Source organism: Balaenoptera musculus, chromosome 8, assembly GCF_009873245.2.
Source record: "Balaenoptera musculus isolate JJ_BM4_2016_0621 chromosome 8, mBalMus1.pri.v3, whole genome shotgun sequence".
In the NCBI taxonomy this organism is placed as follows: Eukaryota; Metazoa; Chordata; class Mammalia; order Artiodactyla; family Balaenopteridae; genus Balaenoptera; species Balaenoptera musculus.
The window spans coordinates 100,715,661-100,739,942 of record NC_045792.1 but is presented as its reverse complement, the minus strand read 5'-3'; the positions used below and the strand labels follow the sequence as shown (position 1 = coordinate 100,739,942).

General features: G+C 39.7%; 1 pseudogene; it reads left to right on the top strand.

Moving 5' to 3' along the window:
• Positions 1-10,067: 10,067 nt before the first annotated feature.
• LOC118899918 lies at positions 10,068-11,377 on the top strand (annotated as a pseudogene).
• Positions 11,378-24,282: the final 12,905 nt, after the last annotated feature.

Below are 24,282 nucleotides of genomic sequence, written 5' to 3'. Positions count from 1 at the left end.
TTCTATAAATTCCCTATTGACTGAGCCCATAATCTGTGCTTACTTGGGACTACAAAGAAAGGGATGAAAATACCAAGCTTCTTCTTCCCAAGATGTGCAAGATGGGAATGATTTGGAGAAGTGAAAAGAGAGAAACCTGTTAAAATTAGGCCCATTTTAGTAACATAAATGAGATTTAAACCAACACCAAGCCATTTTTTGGAAAAGAGGAGCGTCAGAGTCTTTAATAAAATGGTCTTCCTCTCAGCCAGGCAAACATACTGGGAATGGGAGAGAATGTTCAGTCAATGCTTTGCCGAGGCTCAAATGTGGTGATGATTTGGGGTAGTTCCTTTAGTTTGTTCAAATTCTCCAATCACAGCCTTGGAGCATCTCCCATGGACCTAAAAGCCTTAGATTGAAGATTGTGAAACCAGACAGAACTCTCAAGCCATTTAACTTGCTGCTGCTTCATTTCTTGAGAATTTTGATACCAAAATTATGTCTGCCTCCTTTTTCATATAAGTTGCATTCTCTGGTAAACACCAGGACACAGCAAAGAGGGGGACTTAGAGGCAAGTGAGAGTGACTTTCCTAACCCTAATCAGGAAGGTCAAACTCAGATTCCTCAGCAAGGTGTCAGTTCATTGAGGCTTGAAGGATGAACAGCCCTCCAGGTAATCAAGGTGGATGCGGAGATATATAGGACAAGGAGGTGGAGCCTCAGTCGTTACCACAGGAAGGAGGATGTCCAGTGCTCTCCTGGAATCCCACCTATTCCACGGACACTGACACCCACATTCTCCCTACTCCTCTATGCCCATAACCCTGAATCTCAGGAAAACACTTGTTTGTTTGTGTTCCCATGTATACGTTTATTTATGTGCACCAATGAAGAGGACTCATACACATCTGTTTTATTCCTTGACATGCCCCTCCACTAGATTCATCTCTTCTCCACCCATATTGGCTGTTAGGTGAAATTCCATAATTATGGTCTCCTTCCTTTATCATAGCCACATAGAATCTCAATCCCCAGTGGAACACAAGTTCTTCTGGGAGTGATATTTCTATGAGCCTCATGGTCAGTGGCATTGCTGGGCCCCCTCATAGGGAAGGCTTTGCTCCCCCACTGAAGGGAATCACTTGCATACTTCCAGCTCCCATTGGTTCTGTTCTGCCTCTCACAGTTCGCAGTAAACCTATTGATAGTGTCCAGGAGAGTGATCATAAAGTGTAACGCAAGTCAGATCACACTGGAGCTCCCTTTTCTTTGCTGATGGTTATTTTCTTGAGCCTGGACTCTGGAATCCATCTTCTCTTCAATTCCGTTGCCACTTCCTCATCATCTCTGACCTGGACTTGCCCAGGAGCCCGTTTCCCTCATCAATCATTCTTTGTCTGGGTCCTCCCTGCAGTCACGGCCATTCACGCATAAACCTCCTGTCAAACACGCGTTTCATGTCAGGCACTGTTCTTGTCACTGTGGATACATCAGTGAAGAAAACAGACAAAAATCCCTGCCTTCCTGAAGCTCATGTTTTAGTGAGGGGAGAGAAATAATAAACCAAATAAGGAAGTAAAATATATGGTATATTAGAAGGCAATAAGTGCTATGGAGAAAAATAAAAGTAGGGTGTAGGAGTGATTTAATTAGGAGTGATTTAATTTAATTAGGAGTGATTTAATTAGTGATTTAATTAGTGATTTAATTTAATGTAAGTGCTTGACATTAAGTTTTGATTGCCAAGGCTTCCATTTCAAAGACATCCAACTCGAATAAACATATTACCGGCTACACAACTAGATAAAGAGCCAGACCTTCCCACCCATGAATGTCCCCATCTAGAAAGCTCTGGGGGACCTAAGTAAGTGACTGCTTGAGTGATCCTGCCCCTTCCTTCCAACGCCCTCATTCCTGCTCTTATGTTTTAAATTCTTCATTAAAGAGTGACCCACAAAACCCTAGCCACCCCACCCTCAACTCCAATAACACAGAACCCCAGGTCTGAATTCTCTCTCTCTCCACCCATGACTTCTATACGTGGCCCGGGGCATGCAGTGTCCCCTCCAGGACATGTGAGTAATAAACCTTGTTCTTCCAAATTCCCTGTTGGTTGTTGCTGAGGTACATCTTGCAATCATAAGAACCACAAGGGCTGTTCCAACCACGAGATTAGCTCCGGTGGGGACAAGTCTGGGGGGGGATCCACTCAAGTACTATGGGCCCAGGGGAGTACCCCAGGCATTCCTAGCCGACAGCATCACTATCCACAGGCTGAGAAACAACACAGAACAGGTGGGCACAAATGGCCTCACTGAAGAGGTAATGTTTCAGCCCAGATTTGAAGGAGTGAGAGAGAGCACCAGGCATCTGGGAGACGAGCTTTCCTGGTGGAAGGACTCTCCAGGGTCTGGCTGGACAATTCTCTTAGTTTTATATAAATGTGTATTGTCCTCAATTATTCTAGGGTGCAATATTCCAGGAAACAACGCACTGTTCAGTCCTGTTGACCAACGTGTGGAACAACCATCACGAGACCCCAGAGGGTGTTCACTTCTTAACCTCCCAGCGACCGATCCACTTTTTCCCCTTCCATTCGCCCCCCCATCCTCATGCAATCTGGCTTCCTCCCCAACTATTTCAGCAATACTCCTAATTTCTTACACTTTATTTATTTATTTATGATGTAAGAATGGTCGTCCATTCTATTTTTTAAAAATTTTATTGGAGTATAGTTGATTTACAACGTTGTGTTGGTTTCAGGTGTACAGCTAAGTGATTCAGTTATACATATACATATATTCATTCTTTTTCAGATTCTTTTCTCATAACATTATCACAGAATATTGAGTAGAGTTCCCTGTGCTACCAAGGTCCTTGTTGGTTATCTATCTTATATATAGTAGTATGTGCTTGTTAATCCCAAGCTCCTGATTTATCCCCCCAGCCGCCATGTTTCCCCTTTGGTAACCATAAGTTTGTTTTTAATATCTGTAAGTCTGTTTCCAGTTAAAGATTTTTATACAGTAAAAGGTAGAAGTCTCCTTTTCTTTCTTCCGGATGGTTATTAGCATTGACTGACCAAAAGATAAATGATCTTTTAACTACTGAATTGTAACATCGTTTATGCTATATATTAAGTTCCCTAGATGTATAGATCCATTTTAAAAAAATATTTATTTATTTATTTGGTTGTGCTGGGTCTTAGTTGCGGCATGTGGGATCCAGTTCCCTGACCAGGGATCGAACCTGACCCCCTGCAATGGGAGTGTGGAGTCTTAGCCACTGGACCACCAGGGAAGTCCCTATGGATCCATTTTTAAGCTATCACGTTCCATGGCACAGTTGCCATTTCTGTGCCAACACTAACCTGGATCAAGGTGAATTTTTTAGTAAGTTTTAATATCTGACACAGCAAGTGACCATTCAATGTTTTTCCCAAACTTCTTGGTTATTTTCAGACATATATTCTTCCATATGAATTTAAAAATAATTTTATCCGGTTCCTGATAAAACCACAATGGAATTCAGGTTTAAAGTGCATTACATTTATATATCAGTTTTGGAAAGATGGACATTTTTATAATTAGTCTTCTAAAGGCACATATGTACCGTACTTGTCAGATTTGTTTTTAGGGATTTTATGAATTTGTCACTTTTGCAAATGGGCTACCTTTTTCCTGTCTAATTCTCAATGGCTATCTCATACATCTTATAAAAGCTGTTGTAATTTTTATATATCAAGCATGTATCCAGCCACTTACAAAGTAGCTTATCTTATTACTTTAATATTTCTAGTAGTACTCTGTATGTCTCATATCTCCTGGTGAAAGAATAATATTGTCTGCAAGCAAACATTTTTTTAATCTCATCTTTGGAATTATTTATGATTATTTCCTCCTCTCATTTTAGTGTGACACTTAGAACTTACAAATCAATGTTGACTAATAATGAACATATCGGGCATTTTTGTTTTCCCCGATTTTAATGGAAGCACATTTAGCACTCATTATTTCACAGTGATGTTTGCTGTTGACTTTGAAAAATGATTATATTGGTTCAAATAGTTTTCCTCCCTTCTTACTTACAGTTTTACTAAGAAAGTTCACCAGAATTTATCTAATAGATTAACTTTAATCTATTCATGTAATTATGAGGTTTTCTGTATTCATTTGCTTTTTTTTAAATTAAAAAAATTTTTATTTTATTTAATTTATTTATTTTTGGCTGCATAGGGTCTTCGCTGCTGCACACGGGTTTTTCTCTAGTTGCAGTGAGCGGGGCCTACTCTTCGTTGAGGTGCGCAGGCTTCTCATTGCAGTGGCTTCTCTTGTTGTGGAGCACGGGCTCTAGGCGCATGGGCTTCAGTAGTTGTGGCATGCAGGTTCAGTAGTTGCGGCTCGTGGGCTCTAGAGTGCAGGCTCAGTAGCTGTGGCGCACGGGCTTAGTTGCTCCGAGGTATGTGGGATCTTCCCGGACCAGGGCTCAAAGCAGGCAGATTCTTAACAACTGCGACAGCAGGGAAGCCCTATTCATTTGTTAATTAAAAATTTTGATGTTATTTCTGGAACTCCTGTATATATATCTTTAACCTTTTGAACCAAGACTCCTCTCTGGCTTTCATTTTATTGGTATGAAGAAAAAATTTACTATATATATATACACATATATTTACATACTACAGCAGTTCTAGGGACTGCTGAGGGGACACTAAGACTCTTTCAGGAGGTCAGAGAGGATAAAATTATTTAAAAAATAATACAACAATGTTATTTGAGCACATCAATCTCTCACAAGTGTACAGTGGAATTTTCCAGAGGCTACATGACATGTGATATTGCAACAGAGTAAAGACTGAAGCATATTTATGAATTCAGCTGCCTTCTTTTGAGCCAGACATTAAAGAGACTTGGGAAAATGTAAACAATGCTACTCTTCTCATTGAGAAAGAGTCATTTGGGTAAAGACCAAAGAAGAAAGAAAAACTGAAGAGAGAGTAGAACAGGATTTAAGAAGAGCTGCACACTGCATATTCTTATGTGTTAAAAATGCACTTAAAAATAGTTATTTAAAATACTCTTCAGTTGTTGGACTGTGTGTTTTTGGAAAATATACTGCTCAGAGTCAGGACCAAGTGGGCAATTTCTTTGATTTGGTTGCATTAATTCTTTCTGAGTCTCTGATCACCTTCCATGACCTCCAAAATACATATGTATCCCATCTTTCTAGTTATTTTTTAGGTTATCTCAGTGATTTTAAAAATAATGTTTTTTTATGATTACATCTCAGTCCAATGTGATTGGCCAGGACAGGGGAGATGTTGCATGACAAGCTGGAATTCTGAGGGTGGGGCAGTGGGAGTGTTCCCACAGGGAGTGAGCAATGAAGGGGTGTGCTGTCTGCAGAGCATTTTTAAATGATCATAAAATGGAACAAAAGTCAGCTGCCTTATATTAGCACCATGAGCTAGTTTTTCTAAAGAATATCACTGATTACCTACTCCTCTCTGATGGACATTCTAGATAATTATTACACTCACCTGGAGCAGATTGCTCCCAGTGGCCTGTTCATGACACAGCCTGAACATGTGCGGTCATTCAGGGACCCAGACTTCTTCCGTTGAGTGGCTCCAGCATCTCTAAGGGCCTTAGGGCTCTCCTGGATCTCTGCATCCAGTGGCAGACATTCTGGAAAAGTCAAAACTATGGAGACATTAGAAAGATCAGTGGTTGCCAGGGGCTGGGGAGAGGATGGATGAATAGGAAGGGCACAGAGGATATTTAGGGCAGTGAAACTCCTGTTCTATCATGGTGGGTACATATCATTATACATTGCACAAAATGCATAAAATGTACAACACCAAGAGTGAACCCTTAATGTACACTATGGACTTTGGGTGATGTTGATGAGTCCCTGTAGGTTCCTCAGTTGTAACAACTGGACCACTCTGGTTGGATGTTGATAGTGGAGGAGGTTGTGCATGTTTGTGAGGAGGAGGTATATGGGAATTCTTTGTACTTTCAGCTCAACTTTGCTGTGAACCCGAAACCATGGTAAAAAGTAAAGTCTATCAAAGAAGGGGAGGGACTTCCCTGGTGGTCTAGTGGTTAAGAATCTGCCTTCCAATGCAGGGGATGCAGGTTTGATTCTTGGTTGGGGAGCTAAGATCCCACATGCCATGGGGCAACTAAGCCCGTGTGCCGCAACTACTGAGCCTGTGCTCTAGAGCCCGTGAGCCGCAACTAGAGAAGCCCGCGTTCCGCACAAAGGAGCCCGTGAGCTGCAGTGAAAGATCCCGCATGCCACAATGAAGATCCAGCATGCCGCAGCTAAGACCTGACGCAGCCAAATTAAAAAAAAAAAAAAAAAACAACAACAACAAAGGGAAAAAAAAGAGGAAAACGTGCTGCTACAAATGTTCTCTTCAAACAAGGGGAAAAAATCCATATTAAAAAAATACCAATGAATTAGTCACTATTTATAGTTGATCAATGACCAGGGAAATCTAAGAGAATCCACTGAAAAAACCCATCAGAACTGATAAGAATTCACAAAGTTAGCTGAATATATTGACAACATACAAAAATTGATTCCTTTTCTATAAACCACCTGTTACCATTACAGAACATCATGGAAAATACAATAATTAGCAACAGAAACAATAGCAGCTGTGTAAATATTGAAATATACCTACCAGAAATATGCAAACTTTTAAGGACAAAAGTCGTGAAACTTTACTCACAGCTATAAATGGGATCTGAATCAACAGAGGCACATACTTTGTTCCTAAAGGAAATACTGAAAAATTTAAAGATGTCAACTGTTTTCCAGTGATTCTAAAAATTCAATGCTGCCCACATCAGAATCCCAATGTGACAGATTTATGTTCTGTTATGAATTCTAAAGTACTATTTGGATTGTTTGGATCTCTCAAAATTAGAATGTACTCACTTATTGAGTTGAGAGGAGGGACCCAACTTTGGTCCCAGGCTACCTGAGTTCAAGCCCAGCTCTGACGCTTTCTACTTGTGGGGACACCAGTAAGGTGCTTACCTTCCCAGCCTCCATTTCCCCATCTGTAAAATAAGGTGACATAATACTGCTTACCTCATACAATTTGTCTTAAGGTACATGCATTGATACTGGAAAAAATGTCCAGCACAGTGTCTGACAGTAAATGTCAGCTACTACACTTACGTAACAAAAGGGAAAAAATTGTAAGTACTAAGTTAAACAAAGTAAATCACCTCCTTCCCAAAGTCAAATATCAAACAGAGTCTACCTGACTCTGCCAAGGAGGAATGTTTATTATCTTAAATGTAAACAAAGAGTGCTTCAGGATTTGGCTCTGGTTGCACTGGGGATTTTTCTCAGTTAAGATGAGATCGCTTAATTTATTGTTTTATGGTCATGTCTAAGTGACTGTTATTGTGGTTTTAATATCCTCAGTACTAATTTTTGGAACTAAGGGTATAGGAGGGTGGTGGGTGGAGATAGATATTATTTATCCCAAGACACACAGGATCTCTGGATTCCTGTCCTTAGCTGTATACTCTGGTCACATATGTCCCTTCTGGTTGAGGTTGAAATCTCAGGGCTCCTCTAAGGATTTGGTCTTCTAATTGGTCAACACATACCAGGAGGATGAAAACTCTTAAGGGGTCACTTCTAGATCGAACATCTACACATCCTTTTACCACATACACAAGTGTGGTCACACTGACTCTCGTTTCCTGCCTCCTCTTTCACAAAGACAGAAGACATACTGTCATCCATCAGAATCTTTGTACAGACCATTGACTCTGATGTACAAATCTCCAGACTTCAAAAAAAATAACAATTTATTTTGTGGTACAGAAAATTTTTTCTTTAGAAAGCGGTTGCTAATTCCTTGCTCTTAGTAAAATCAAAGGAGGACCTAATTTAGCCTGGATGATAAATCATTAAGAATAAATTTGAGGGACTTCCCTGGTGGTCCAGTGGTTAGGACTCTGCACTTCCACTGCCAGGGGTCGGGGTTCGATCTGTGGTCAGGGAACTGAGATCCCTCAAGCCGCATGCCAAAAAAAAAAAAAAATTGAAAAAAAAATTGAAACTTTGAGTGATTTATTATAGAGTGACATCACTACCACAATTTTATTCTTTTCACATCTGCCCATTCATGTGACAAGTGTTTTCAGAATTTACATCTATAAGGATGAAAAACATGAATAAAATTGCCTCTTTTTAGCAATAAATGATGTTACCCATGGATATAAAAAATCAAAGAAGGTCCTCTTTCTGCTCGTTAAGAGATGCACTTAACAATAACATTTTATATCATATATTTAAGAAGTATCAAAAATTTATATGCTGGGTCTTTATCCAAAGTTGTAAGCATCTGTACTGGTACACAAAACATCAATGTATTTTATGTTGTAAACTCCTCAAAGCCATTTATTACGTCTTTAATTGCCATTGTGCACGGTTGTCCCTACAAGATTTATGCCCTGAGGTTCATCAAGGAGATGTGTGGGATTTAAAAAAATAAAAAATAAAAAAAAAAAAAAGGAGATGTGTGGGTTGATGTACCACTGCCTACTCCTCCCACAGGCCACCTGCCAGCCGCCCTCCTATACTTAATGCAGCTCAGACTTCTTGCTACAAGCCGTGAGCTGCAGAGGGAGGCCCAGGATACCGAAAAGGCCACTGGGCACCGGAGACGGTTTCCTTCACCTTGTTCACCAACTCTTGCCTTGAAGTGTGATCCTATCACGCATCTCTTTTCTGTGTCCTAACATAGGAAGAAGGTAGGAAAATATCAGAAATGCCTGGTTTGCTCCTGAATTCTCCAAAACCGTTTCTCATTGTGTGCACTGTGCTAATTGTGAGCTTCATAATGCTGGGACTCCAGTCCAGGTACCAGTGGGATACAACCCAGAGTTTGGGGACACTTTGTCTGCTTGTAAATTGACTTCATACACCATCTCCCATCAATGGGGTACTCTCATGGCCCAGATATATCGGGTACTCTCTCTGGACAGTCTAAGGCCTCCTCTTTCAAGAAGGCATAACTTGTGTTCATCACAATACATTATGCCTCGGGAATAAAATTTTTAACTTTGCATTTGGAAATAATTTCAAGCTTACAGAAACGTTGCAATGATGTATATGCTAGAAGAACACCTGTATACCTTTACCCAGAGCATCTTATTGTTGACGTGTTACTCCATTTACTTCAGTATACAGTCACTTTAGGAGAATTCTACTCAACAGTGACTTGGGCCAAAGGTCTCAATTTATGGGGCAAAATTTCCAATAGGTATGCAAAGTCTTAAACAGCTCATTACATCATATATCCCTTCCCAACTCGAGAGCCCTGGCACAGTCATATACAAATCCAGTGGCAAAACAAGGGCTAACGCGGAGCAGCTAGGCCCGTGAGCCACAATTACTGAGCCTGCGCGTCTGGAGCCTGTGCTCCGCAACAAGAGAGGCCACGATAGTGAGAGGCCCGCGCACCGCAATGAAGAGTGGCCCCCGCTTGCCACAACTAGAGAAAGCCCTCGCACAGAAACAAAGACCCAACACAGCCATAAATAAATAAATAAATAAATAAATAAATCTTTAAAATAAAAAAAAAAAACAAGGGCTAAGAAAATTATATAAATCCCTCTCTATGTCACAATGAACATGCAGGCTGCATTCGAATGACTGTGGAGCTCTGTCCATATGAAACTGTCATGAGTCCATGAGATCTCCAGGTGGTACTCCAGTGGTTTTCTTCCACCACTAGAGGACACCTAAATATCAAGGACTCCCCTCCCACCCTAAGCTTCTTTTCGGCAGGAGTCAAGACTACCAATGCCTACAAATAACAAATGCTGGAGAGAGTGTGGAGAAAAGGGAACCCTCCTACACCGTTGGTGGGAATGTAAATTGGTGTAGCCACTATGGAAAACAGTATGGAGGTTCCTCAAAAACTAAAAATAAAGTTGCCATATGATCCAGCAATCCCACTCCTGGGCATATATCCAGACAAAACTATAATTCAGGCCACCACCACCGCTCCTGGCCTCCCTGCAAAAGCTCCACCATGGCCGGTCCTGTTTTCACCTTATAAAGATGGCGGTGCGGGATTGCTGTGACCTTTAGACTAATGACTGTCCGAAACATCGTCTCCATCTGTAATATGGGCACCAATGCCTCTGCTCTGGAAAAAGACAGTGGTCCAGAGCAGTTTCCAATCAACGAACACTACTTCGGATTGGTCAACTTTGGAAACACATGATACTGTAACTCCATGCTTCAGGCTTTGTACTTCTGCTGGCTGTTCTGGGAGAATGCGCTGGCATACAAGGCCCAGGAAAAAAAGAAGGATAACTTGTTGACATGCCTGGCAGACCTTTTCTACAGCACCACCACACAGAAGAAGAAGGTCAGCGTGATCCCACCAAAGAAGTTCATTTCGAGGCTGAGAAAAGGAAACAATCTCTTTCATAACTACATGCAGCAGGATGCTCACAAATTTTAAAATTATTTGCTAAACACTGGACATCCAGCAGGAAGAGAAGAAACAAGAGAAACAAAATGGAAAATTAAGGACTTCCCTGGTGGTCCAGTGGTCAAGACTCCATGCTTCCAATGCACGGGGTGTGGGTTCAATCCCTGGTCAGGGAACTAAGATCCCACATGTTGCCGGCGTGGCCAAAAAAATAAAAAGTAAAGTAAAAAAAAAATGGAAAATTTAAAAATGGCAACATGAACAAACATGTGGAGAATAATAAACCAGAACTGGGTCCCTGAGGTTTTTCAGGGAACGCTCACCAATGAAACTCGATGCCTGAACTGTGAAACTGTTATTTACAAAGATGAAGATTTTCTGGACCTTTCTGTGCACGTGGAGCAGAGTACATCTATTACCCACTGTCTAAGAGACTTCAGCAACACAGAAACACTGTGTAGTGAACAGAAGTATGATTGTGAAATGCGCTGCAATAAACAGGAAGCCCAGAAAAGGATGAGAAGTCAAAAAGCTGCCTATGATTTTGGCCCTGCACCTCAAGCGATTCAAGCACATGAAGCAGCTCTTCAGGTACACCAAGCTATCTTACCGGGTGGTCTTCTTGCCGGAAGTCCGGCTCTTCAACATCTCCCACGAGGCGATGAACCTGGACCACATGTACGACCTGGTCACAGTGGTGGTTCACTACGGTGGTGGTTCACTACGGCAGTGGTCCTAATCTTGGGCATTATATTACTATTGTGAAAAGTCATGGCTTCTGGCTTTTGTTTGATGATGACATTGTAGAGGAAGTAGATGCCCCAGCTATTGAAGAATGCTATGGCCTGCCATCGGGTATATCAAAAAATTCAGAAGCTGGATATATTTTATTCTATCCATCAGGAGAATAAGTTAAAGGACTGTGAGACTGATTCAAGTGGGGAAATGTTCAAAGCACTCTTACCTGGTTTCTTTGCAGATGTCCCTCCTCCCCAGCGGCCCACCAGTGGTGTTATTCTGAGTCTCAGGGGTCTGGCTGTGTGACTCTGTCCACCTTTGTTTTTCTACATGAAGCACTACTCGGGGTTTCATGTTAGTCTGAGGTAGAGTTAACTGCAGTCAGATTGTAGCAAGGTTTAGATGAATAACATTTGCTAATTTTAGGATCGGTTACATGCTATGCCACTGGCTGTGTCTAGCTGAATTAGAATGACATTTCTTACAAACGTCCACAAGTCTATTTGGGGTCTTTGCTAATCTTCCTCAATGGCTTCCGGGGTCTCCTTTCAATGCATTCCTTTAACTTGTCGCTGGAAACATTGCTCACCGTTTTTAGCTCCTCTGCCTCTTTTCCGACAGAAGGACAGAAGAATGGGGTAGATGCTCACATTTTAGAGCTGCAACTATAGCTTTAAGTCTGTACGAGTGAAAATGCTTAAAAGTGAGTAACCTTGCCGGTGTTAGAATTCCAGGGGCTGAGGAGGTGTGGAGCTCAGGGCAGGCAAAGCCAAGAGGAGGAAGCTTTTGTGTACAGTGGAAAGCTGCTTTTCTTATCTTTCTACCAAAACCAAGTTTCAGGAAAATAGCTCTGGGCTCTTTGTTTTTAGTGATGCTTTTCTTCTGTCCTATGAGTTGTATCTGTCTTTCATCCGGCACTGCTAAGCTTTCCAAAGTATCTTTCTGATCCTGCTGGTGTTTCACAGTCAGTGGTGGCAGGGCTGAGACACCACGGGGACTGCCTTCCACCCAGTTCTCCTTAGTCAGGCAGCACCAACACCCGCCTTCCCCAGGAAGAACGAAGGCGCTGCACCTTTCCTCCCATCTGTCACATGGTACTACTGTTCACGTTTTAGCATTTCAGTCTGTGTACTGAGGCCCTGGCAAGTCCCAGGGCTAACATGAAACCTTCCCTAGAGGAGATACTGGAGTTAAGCTGGGGATACAGATAGGTCAAAGGAAGTGTCAGTGGGCAGGTGGAGGGATGAACAAAATGGCGTTTCTTTGGCTCAGACTCCCAGGATGCTTGACAAGATGGAGTTTTTTGGAAGAACCTCATCTCACCATAGTTCCTTTTACTTTTTTCACTTTTTTTATATAGTATTATTAAATCATTTGAGTATTGGTACCTTTTATTAAAAGGGTCGATGTGGTGTTTTGTTGTTGAGCTGGTTTTTTGGTTTCCTACAAGTATTATAAGTTGTAGATCTGGCTTCCTTGGGAAGACAGTTGACTTCCATACGCTGTAATATACTATGAACCTGTTATTTTGTTACCTAATAAATCAGCGAATGAACATGCAAACTTTTGACATAATGTGAACTAAAATTGAAAATGTTACTGGCCATTTTGCAACAATTAAGAGCATAGCGCTTTATCTAGATGAAAACTGGATTTCTTACCTTTGAAGTATCTTGAACTGTTTATTGCTCACAACTTCCGTAAGGCATGCCAACACTTCATCTATCATGCTTGGAGTGAAATTTTACTTTTCACTAGAGAAGACAAAAACAGGGTGATCTTCACGTTATACAAGTGATGAATATATACCTTGTCTTGTTTAGAGGTGATTCATATTTATAAATACTTTGCCTTTTTTCCCTCTACAAAACATATGCAGTAATCCCTTACCTGGAAGGTGAGTTTTTATTTATTTATTTATTTATTATTGCCACGTTGGGTCTTTGTTGCTGCATGCAGCCTTCTCTAGTTGTGGCAAGTGGGGGCTACTCTTCGTTGCCGTGCGCAGGCTTCTCATTGTGGTGGCTTCTCTTGTTGCGGAGCACAGGCTCTAGGTACATGGGCTTCAGCAGTTGTGGCTCGCGGGCTCTATAATGCAGGGTCAGTAGTTGTGGTGCACTGGCTTAGTTGCTCTGCAGCATGTGAGATCTTCCCAGACCAGGGGTCGAAGCCATGTCCCCTGCATTGGCAGGCGGATTCTTAACCACTGCGCCACCAGGGAAGCTCCTTTATTCTGTTTTTAGGGAGGAACACTTTCCAACTGAAGGTGACTGATATAGGGGGCTGTTTGTACTATACATAATCCATATATTTGACTGCAGGTTGCAAAGTTTGAAAAAATGATGGATGATACCTAATATATTTGGAACTGATACATGAGAAAAACTATTGAAATTATCTTTGAAATGAAAAAAATCTATAATTCAAAAAGATACATGCACCCCTTTGTTCATAGTAGCACTATTCACAGTAGCCAAGACATGGGAACAACCTAGATGTCCATTGACAGATGAATGGATAATGAAGATGTGATCTACCTACCTATCTATCTGTCTATCTATCTATCTATCATCTGTCTATCTCCATCTATCTCTATCTATCTATCTACAATGGAATACTACTCAGCCATAAAAAAATGAAATAATGCCATTTGATACTAAGTGAAGTAAGTCAGAAAGAGAAAAACAAATACCATATGATATCACTTATATGTGGAATCTAAAATATGACACATGGGCTTCCCTGGTGGCGCAGTGGTTGAGAATCTGCCTGCTAATGCAGGGGACACGGGTTCGAGCCCTGGTCTGGGAAGATCCCACATGCCACGGAGTGGCTGGGCCCGTGAGCCACAACTACTGAGCCTGCGCGTCTGGAGCCTGTGCCCCGCAACGGGAGGGGCCGCGATAGTGAAAGGCCCGCGCACCGCGATGAGAGCGGTCCCCGCACCGCGATGAAGAGTGGCCCCCGCTTGCCGCAACTGGGAGAAGCCCTCGCACGAACCGAAGACCAACACAGCCAAAATAAATAAATAAATAAAAATAAAGTAGCTATAAAATGCAGCTTTAAAAAAAAAAAAAAATGGTGAGAATTTAAAAAAAATAAAAAATAAAAAAAAAAATAAAATATGACACAAGTGAATTTATCTATAATATAAAACAAAAACAGACTCACAGACATAGAGAATAGACTTGTGGTTGTCGAGGGGGAGGAGAGGAAGGAGGGTTGGATTGGGAGTTTGGGATTAGCAGTTGCAAACTATTGTATATAGAATGATAAACAGCAAGGTCTTACTGTATAGCACAGGGAACTATATTCAATACCCTGTGATAAACCATAATGGAAAAGAATATGAAAAAGAATGTGTATATATGTATAACTGAATCACTTTGCTGTACAGCAGAAACTAAAACAACATTGTAAATCAACTATACTTCAATAAAATAAAATTTTTAAAAAAGGCTACCAGAACTACAATCCTGCAGTCTGTGGAACAAAAACCACATTCACAGAAAGAGAGACAAGATGAAAAGGCAGAGGGCTTATGTACCAGATGAAGGACAAGAATAAAAACCCCAAAAACAACTAAATGAAGTGGAGATAGGCAACCTTCCAGAAAAAGAATTCAGAATAATGATAGTGAAGATGATCCAGGACCTCGGAAAAAGAATGAGGCAAAGATCGAGAAGATGTAAGAAAATTTTAACAAAGACCTAGAAGAATTAAAGAACAAACAAACAGATATGAACAATACAATAACTGAAATGAAAACTACACTAGAAGGAATCAATAGCAGATAACTGAGGCAGAAAAACAGATAATGACCTGGAAGACAGAATGGTGGAATTCACTGCTGTGGAACAGAATAAAGAAAAAAGAATGAAAGAAATGAAGACAGTCTAAGAGACCTCTGGGACAACATTAAACACAACAACATTCGCATTATATTGGTCTCAGAAGGAGAAGAGAGAGAGAAAGCACCCGAGAAAATATTGAAGAGATTATAGTCGAAACTTCCTTAACATGGGAAAGGAAGAGCCACCAAGTCCAGGAAGTGCAGAGAGTCCCATACAGGATAAACCCAAGGAGAAACATGCCGAGACACATAGTAATCAAACTGGCAAAAATTAAAGACAAAGAAAAATTATTAAAAGCGCAAGGGAAAAATGACAAATAACATACAGGGGAACTCCCATAAGGTAACAGCTGATTTCTCAGCAGAAACTCTACAAACCAGAAGGGAGTGGCATGATATATACTTAAAGTGATGAAAGGGAAGAACGTACAACCAGATTACTCTACCCGGCAAGGATCTCATTCAGATTTGATAGAGAATCAAAAGCTTTACAGACAAGCAAAACCTAAGCGAATTCAGCACCACCAAACCAGCCTCTACAACAAATGCTAAGGAACTCTCTAAGTGGGGAAACACAAGAGAAGAAAGGACCTACAAAAACAAACCCAAAACATTCAGAAAATCATCATAGGAACATACATATCGATAATTACCTTAAACGTGAATGGATTAAATGCTCACAACCAAAAGACACAGGCTTGCTGAATGGATACAAAAACAAGACTCATATATATGCTGTCTACAAGAGACCCGCTTCAGACCTAGGGACACATTCAGACTGGAAGTGAGGGGATGGAAAAAGATATTCCATGCAAATGGAAATCAAAAGAAAGCTGGAGTAGCAATACTCATATCAGATAAAATAGACTTTAAAATAAAGAATGTTACCAGAGACAAGGAAGGACACTACATAATGATCAAGGGGATCAATCCAAGAAGAAGATATAACAATTATAAATATATATGCACCCAATATAGGAGCACCTCAATACATAAGGCAACTGCTAACAGCCATAAAAGAGGAAATTGACAGTAACACAATAATAGTGGCAGACATTAACACCTCACTTACACCAATGGACAGATCATCCAAACAGAAAATTAATAAGGAAACACAAGCTTTAAATGACACAAGAGACCACATAGATTTAAGTGATATTTATAGGACATTCCACCCAAAAACAGCAGATTACACTTTCTTCTCAAGTGCGCACGGAACATTCTCCAGGATAGATCACATCTTGGGTCACAAATCAAGCCTCAGTAAAGTTAAGAAAATTGAAATCATATCAAGCATCTTTTCTGACCACAACACTATGAGATTAGAAATGAATTACAGGGAAAAAACACAAAAAACACAAACAAATGGAGGCTAAACAATATGTTACTAAATAACCAAGAGATCACTGAAGAAATTAAAGAGGAAATCAAAAAATACCTAGAGACAAATTACAATGAAAACACAACGATCCAAAACTTATGGGATGCAGCAAAAGCGGTTCTAAGAGGGAAGTTTATAGCTATATAAGCCTACCTCAAGAAACAAGAAAAATCTCAAATAAGCAATCTAACCTTACACCTAAAGGAACTAGAGAAAGAAGAACAAACAAAACCCAAAGTTAATAGAAGGAAAGAAATCATAACGATCAGAGCAGAAATAAATGAAATAGAAACAAAGAAAACAATAGCAAAGATCAATAAAACTAAAAGCTGGTTCTTTGAGAAGATAAACAAAATTGATAAACCATTAGCCAGAGTCATCAAGAAAAAGAGGGAGAGGACTCAAATCAATAAAATTAGAAATGAAAAAGTAGAAGTTACAACAGACACTGCAGAATTACAAAGCATCCTAAGAGACTACTACAAGCAACTCTATGCCAATAAAATGGACAACCTGGAAGAAATGGACAAATTCTTACAAAGGTATAACCTTCCAAGACTGAACCAGGAAGAAATAGAAAATATGAACAGACCAATCACAAGTAATGAAGTTGAAAATGTGATTAAAAATCTTCCAACAAACAAAAGTCCAGGATGAGATAGCTTCACAGGTGAATTCTGTCAAACATTTAGAGAAGAGCTAACACCCATGCTTTTCAAACTCTTACAAAAAATTGCAGAGGAAGGAACACTCCCAAACTCATTCTATGAGGCCACCATCACCCTGATACCAAAACCAGACAAAGATACTACAAAAAAAGAAAATTACAGACCAATATCACTGATGAATACAGATGCAAAAATCCTCAACAAAATACTAGCAAACAGAATCCAACAACACATTAAAAGGATCATACACCATGATCAAGTGGGATTTATCCCAGGGATGCGAGGATTCTTCAATATACGCAAATGAATCAATGTGATACACCATATTAACAAATTGAAGAATAAAAACCATATGGTCATCTCAGTAGATGCAGAAAAAGCTTCTGACAAAATTCAACACCCATTTATGATAAAAACTCTCCAGAAAGTGGGCATAGAGGGAACCTACTTCAACATAATAAAGGTCATATATGACAAATCCACAGCAAACATCATTCTCAATGCTGAAAAACTGAAAGCACTTCCTCTAAGATCAGGAACAAGAAAGGATGTCCACTCTCACCACTATTATTCAACATAGTTTTGGAAGTCCTAGCCACGGCAATCAGAGAAGAAAAAGAAATAAAAGGAATACAAATTGGAAAATAAGAAGTAAAATTATCACTGTTTGCAGATGACATGATACTATACATAGAGAATCCTAAAGATGCCACCAGAAAACTACTACAGCTAATCAATGAATTTGGTAAAGTTTCAGGATACAAAATTAATGCACAGAAATCTCTTGCATTCCTATACATTAATGATGAAAAATCTGAAAGAGAAATTAAGGAAACACTCCCATTTACCATTGCAACAAAAAGAATAAAATACCTAGGAATAAACCTACCTAGGGAGACAAAAGACCTGTAGGCAGAAAACTATAAGACACTGATGAAAGAAATTAAAGATGATACCAACAGATGGAGAGATATACCATGTTCTTGGATTGGAAGAATCAATATTGTGAAAATGACTATACTACCCAAAGCAACCTATAGATTCAATGCAATCCTTATCAAACTACCAATGGCATTTTTTACAGAACTAGAACAAAAAATCTTAAAATTTGTATGGAGACACAAAAGACCCCGAATAGCCAAAGCAGTCTTGAGGGAAAAAAATGGAGCTGGAGGAATCAGACTCCCTGACTTCAGACTATACTACAAAGCTACAGTAATCAAGACAATATGGTACTGGCACAAAAACAGAAACATAGATCAATGGAACAAGATAGAAAGCCCAGAGATAAACCCATGCACCTATGGTCAACTAATCTATGACAAAGGAGGCAAAGATATACAATGGAGAAAAGACAGTCTCTTCAATAAGTGGTGCTGGGAAAACTGGACAGCTACATGGAAAAGAATGAAATTAGAACACTCCCTAACACCATACACAAAAATAAACTCAAAATGGATTCGAGACCTAAATGTAAGACCGGACACTATAAAACTCTTAGAGGAAAACATAGGAAGAACACTCTTTGACATAAATCACAGCAAGATCTTTTTTGATCCACCTCCTAGAGTAATGGAAATAAAAACAAAAATAAACAAATGTGACCTAATGAAACTTCAAAGCTTTTGCACAGCAAAGGAAAACATAAACAAGACGAAGAGACAACCCTCAGAATGGGAGAAAATATTTGCAAACGAATCAGTGGACAAACGATTAATCTCCAAAATATATAAACAGCTCATGCAGCTAAATATTAAAAAAACAAACAACCCGATCAAAAAATAGGCAGAAGACCTAAATAGACATTTCTCCAAAGAAGACATACAGATGGCCAAGAGGCACCTGAAAAGTGCTCAACATCACTAATTATTAGAGAAATGCAAATCAAAAGTACAATGAGATATCATCTCACATCAGTCAGAATGGCCATCATCAAAAAATCTACAAACAATAAATGCTGGAGAGGGTGTGGAGAAAAGGAAACCCTCTTGCACTGTTGGTGGGAATGTAAATTGATACAGCCGCTATAGAGAACAGTATGGAGGTTCCTTAAAAAACTAAAAATAGAATTACCATATGATCCAGCAATCCCACTACTGGGCATATACCCTGAGAGAACCACAATTCAAAAAGACACATGCGTCCCAATATTTATTGCAACACTATTTACAATAGCCAGGTCATGGAAGAAACCTAAATGCCCACTGACAGATGAATGGATAAAGAAGATGTGGTACATATATACAATGGAATATTACTCAGCCATATAAAGGAACGAAATTGGATCATTTGTTGAGACGTGGATGGAACTAGAGACTGTCATACAGAGTGAAGTAAGTCAGAAAGAGAAAAACAAATATCGTATATTAATGCATATATGTGGAACCTAGAAAAATGGTACAGATGAACCGGTTCGCAGGGCAGAAATTGAGACACAGATGTAGAGAACAAACGTATGGACACCAAGGGGGGAAAGTGGCGGGGGGGTGGTGGTGGTGGTGTGCTGAATTGGGCGATTGGGATTGACGTGTATACACTGATGTATATAAAATTGATGACTAATAAGAACCTGCTGTATAAAAAAATAAATAAAATTTAAAAATTAAAAAATAAATAAATAATTAATTTTTTAAAAAAAGAAAAAAAGCTACCAGACCAAGGTGAGACACTGTTCAAATACATCTGTTCTTCCTGTTGCCTGAAGCAATTCCATGGGGAGAGCTGTGTTGCAGCAGTGAAGCCAGGTGCTAACAACTCTTCCTGCCCCTCCCACAGTCAGTAAGGTGAGCTGGCCTGTCCTTGAGCTACATGCTCCTCTTTGTAGGTCAGCCCCACAGGTGCAGGAGACCCCTGAGGACAGTGAGTCACAACCCCATCAAAGGTCCTGAGTCCTCTGCAAATGCAGGTGTTAGCCTAGGGAGGAATGCAGTTACCCTGTGGCATCAACAACAGGTTGAATAAAGTTGTTTATGAATCGGAAGAAATGCATGGAGAAGCAAGGCAAATAACCTCAGGACTTGTGAAGGAACAAGAAGCTGCTGAGCTAATACTCACTGTAGGATCCTCTAGACTGTTTATTAAATTTATTTATCACACTGTGGGCAACAAACCATCAGCTACAAACTCTTCTGAGGAGAGACAAATGGCCTCCAGCTGGCTGAAAACCGGATGAAGACTCTGTAGATTACAGTCACGGTGTGACTCTGTTTTCTTAGTTCCAGAGTTGTTTGTCCTATTCATCTCTGTATTGCTACTACTGAAGGCTGACGAGTTATACATACAGACTCTCTTGCCAACTGCCTTCCTGAAAGCTTTTCCAGGGGAAACTGGAAAACTGATGGGAGTTTGAAGGTGGGAAGAGGAAAGATGTCATGTTTTTTCAGCTTTGGCATGAAGTCTTGCAGTGGTCGTAGAAGCAGTGTGTGTGATACGCTCAGCAGCCCAGCCATGGCATCGTCCACAGCTGTGGCTGTCACGTACAGGCTCCTGGTTTCTTGCTCAGACATCTTGGTTCCAACAACAGCAGCCTCAGCTTTACCTACCGTCATGAGATCTGGGCAGCACCATTTTTCTTTTTCTCTTCCAGTTCTAGGGCTGGTAGTGTCTTCTAAGCAATCATCCATTGTTGGGTATCCTTTGTATTCTTCCTCCCCCCTTTTTTGTTTCTCCAGCTCTTCAAACACCTTTATTATCAATTCCTGGATGAAATTCTCCCTGTTCAATATACATAGAATGTTTTCTATTTCTTTTATTGGACAGTTACTGATAACACTGGAAAAGGATATTTATAGCTCAGATGATTATATGCTTGAAAATCATAGCTTGCAGAATTACAAAGGAAAGAGAGAAGCCCCATCATGGATAGGACTATGGGTCACATTGACTGTCAGAGAAAAAAATTAAAGTGTCAACAAACCGTAGGCCCCAATATTTTACATTTTCTGAACAAATACTCTGGCACCTCCAAATCATGTGATCACTACCATTTGCTTTAAAAATTTGCTCATCTACGGCTCATTTGTTAATTTTGTGATATTGTATCATTTCAGTCTCATCTGGTAACCTTGTAACTTAACGTACCTAAAGGAAAGTTGTATAACTTTTTACTTCTGTCTTCTATGGTGAAACACCTTTGTTTTAGTGTTGCTATTTTATTTTAACTTATTTTAATTGTTTTCTTCTAGTTTTGTTGAGATATAATTGACATACAGCGCTGCGTAAGTTTAAGGTGTATCATTTGACTTACATCCATCATGAAATGATGACCATAATAAGTTTAGTGAGCATCCTTCATCTCATACAGACACAACATTAAAGAAATAGAACAAACTTTTTCCTTGTGATAAGAACTCTTAGGATTCCACTTTTAACAACTTTCATATATAATGTACAGCAATGCTAATTATATTTATCATGTTGTACATTACATCCCTTGTACTTATTTGTCTCATAACTAGAAGTTTGTACCTTTTGATTACTTTCCTTTAATTCCTCCTCCCTCCAACCCCTGCCTCTGGTAACCACAAATCAGATCTCTTTTCTATGAGTTTGTCTGTTTGTTTTTGAAGTATAATTGACCTACGACACTCTGTTAGTTCCTGGTACACACAGAGTGAGTCAATATTTCCATACATTTCAAAATGATCACCATGATAAGTCTGGTTGTCAATTGTCACCATCCAAAGATACTACATAATTATTGACTCTGTTCCCCACACTGTACATTTCATACCTGTGACTTGCTTATGTTGTAACTGAAAGTTTGTACCTCTTAGAGGACAAACAGGTGGTTGTCAGAGGGGAGGAGGATAGGGGGGAGGACAGAAATAGGTGAGGGGGGTTAAGAGGTATAAACTTTCAGTTATGAAGCATCACATGATGAGCAAAGACAGAACTGGGGTGGGGTAGCTGTCCAGTTCTGGTTATGTGTTTCTACTTTCATCCTTTCCTATTTTCAGCTTTAACTTTTATCATTCAAGTCCTACACTAAACCTCGATTCCTCTTTTGTACCCAAAACTCCTCCCTCTAAAGGATCGTCTCTGGCACGTGATTGGGCTTCAGTTTCCTCTAGATTTACTTCTCAGTAGATTTCATCCAATCTGCTCTCTATCTACCAGGAAATTTTAAACACTTCTAATCATATGTTGTCACTTTCTTTTTTCTACCACACTGGTGAGTTTACTGCTTTGTTCTTTTGTTATTGTTTTAATATCATTTTCGTTATTTTGGGGGATTTCCAAGGAGGTTGAGTAGAGATTAAACTCACTCTCAATCTGTGTTCTTGATCCAATCTCAGATGTTGTGTTTGATTTCCATTGTGTTCAGGTGCTTTGATCGATGTTGACAGATGTTCATGGGCTTGTGGTAGCAAATGAAGAGTTTTTTTTCCCCTAAAGCAAATATAACTCCCTCTAAATCTCCTTTTGACATTTGTTTCTGTATGGAGACACCCTAATTTCCTGTAACTGATGGCAGTGACAAAGGTAAAGATAATTCCAGAGAAGGGAATTGTAGTAATAGCAGGGAAAGAATTCTAGTATTGTTAAAGGGAGAAAACTAGTCCAGCTTTTCATATTCCAGTTCTGAATTCGCCTATCTGTAGGACAACACTGATTCCATGTCCTGATGCCTTCCCAAGATCAACAGGGAAGAGACAGGGAAACTGATCGGTAACATCAAGGATTTGAGGCGGGGAATCTAACTTTCCAACCCAGGGGTATATGGACTATGTCAGCTTGCGAGAGTCATTTAATCTTTTATTTATTTAATAAATGGAGATACACTTTATTTACAAGGAAATCCTAGGAATTAAATAGTAGTATGTATCACTCAGCATTGTGTCTTATTCAGAATATGTCTTTAACAAGAGCCATAAATCCAGACGGTGTCATTCCTCTCCAAACGAGGCACTTTTGACTCATCTTCACTTCCTAGCTTCACCACCAGCATGATCATTTATCTGCCCCTCTATTATCTCCACCCTCAATGGTCAACTTTTAGACTCTACTCCATTGTGTCTCATAATTTTGTGAGCCTATGTAGCCCTCAGTTTCTCATCTTCTGCTCCGTGGGTGTGAAATCTGAAAAGATAGTCATTAAATACACCTGGCACGGTCATGCAGCACCCTCTTTCTTCAAGAAGAGAAGAGCTGGTCAGTTATTTTGAACAAGTACAAATCCCAGTGAAACTTTCATTTCCTTTTAGTCACTTCGACCATTGCATCCAGGAGTGGAACTTAAAGGCTCCTCCTAGTGATCGTGGTATAACTGCAAGCGTTCAGGGAGATCCCAGATTCTACGTGAAATAGTGCCACCTGGAGGTTGGAACCTTGCAGTTGCAGAACTAATGAGTCTGATTTGATTCTATTAATTTACCATTGATTGAGCACATAAACTATGTTTGCACAAGGCAACAAAGAAAGGGAGAAAAATATCAAGCTTGCTGTTCTCAAGATGTGCAGAAGAACTGAATAGACATTTTTCCAAAGAGGAAATGCAGATGGCCAACAGGCACATGAAAAGATGCTCACAGATATAGAGAACAAACTAGTGGTTACTAGTGGGGAGAGGAAAGGGAGGGGGGGCAATATAGGACTAGGGGATGAAGACATACAAGCTATTATGTATAAAATGAGCTACAAGAATATATTGTACAACACGGGGGATATAGACAATATTTTCTAATAACTATAAGTGGAGTATAGCCTTTAAAAATTGTGAATCATTGTATTGTACACCTGTAACTTATATAACCTTGTACATCAACTATACTTCAATAAAAAAAATAACTACTACTTGTCACATATGGGTGAAGTATCAAAGAAGAATATCTACAATTACCTGGCAATACTATTTTAATACTCCTCCCTGTTCTAGCTAAATATCTGTGTGAGTACAGATGTTCTCCATATACTGCGATCAAAACAACACACTGTAACAGATTGACTGTAGAAGCAGAGATCAGCCTCCAGCTGTCTGTAACCAAGTCAGAAATTTAAAATATTTGCAAAAATATAAAGCCGCGCCACCCTTCTTACTATTTGTTGTTTGGGAAGATATATTATTTTTCAGAAAATGTTTTTATGTTAACATGTAATGGGTTGACTTTTGCTTTTTTAATGAATTAATAAGTAAATATTTTAATTTCTAATGTCAAGATTGATAACTATAACCCA